This window comes from Oncorhynchus mykiss, chromosome 29, assembly GCF_057628025.1.
Source record: "Oncorhynchus mykiss isolate SJ-2025 chromosome 29, ASM5762802v1, whole genome shotgun sequence".
Classification (NCBI taxonomy): Eukaryota; Metazoa; Chordata; class Actinopteri; order Salmoniformes; family Salmonidae; genus Oncorhynchus; species Oncorhynchus mykiss.
Genome location: NC_143050.1, coordinates 32,235,970 through 32,236,568, shown reverse-complemented (window position 1 = coordinate 32,236,568; position 599 = coordinate 32,235,970). Strand labels below are relative to the sequence as shown.

The 599-nt window shown below is 39.6% G+C and overlaps 1 non-coding gene across 1 annotated transcript; it reads right to left on the bottom strand.

The window, feature by feature from the left end:
• Positions 1-207: 207 nt before the first annotated feature.
• trnam-cau (transfer RNA methionine (anticodon CAU)) lies at positions 208-279 on the bottom strand. Its single transcript has one exon. It is a non-coding gene; the product is annotated as a tRNA-Met (tRNA).
• Between the last annotated feature and the right edge of the window lie 320 nt (positions 280-599).

Genomic DNA, 599 nt, shown 5'->3' with positions numbered 1-599 from the left:
CTTTCTCTGCTGACCGCGAAAGAGGACGTTCTGAACCCAAGTCCATAATTGGTATGATTACACACAATATTTATTCATAACCTATACAATAGCATTTGCATACTTTAGCATTGATTTGCATATGTTGTATAACGTGTCGTCCTTGTAGTTGTTCAACAAGTTTTATAAAGTAGGCCTACTATAAATTGAGGTGGCAAAAATCACTTTTAGCAGAGGATGGTTTCGATCCATCGACCTCTGGGTTATGGGCCCAGCACGCTTCCGCTGCGCCACTCTGCTACAGCGAAGGCATGGTCAGTTAAAAGACAATATGACTGGTCTGTATGTATCGCGCCCCTACTGGTCTAAAGTCTTTTAACAGCTCTTTGTATTGGGTAGTCTTGTATCATTGTCATATGCCGACTCACAACATGAACTGATTAACTTAATTTCTAACCTTAATTTAATTTCAAACCTTAAAAGTCATCAGACCTACACAATGTGCATTTCAATGTAGTGAATAGGAGACTATAGGCCAGGGGACATTTTGCACAGACTAATAATATACAGTATGACTAGTGCTATGCCCTATGGTGACTTAATTGATGGTATGGCCAAAA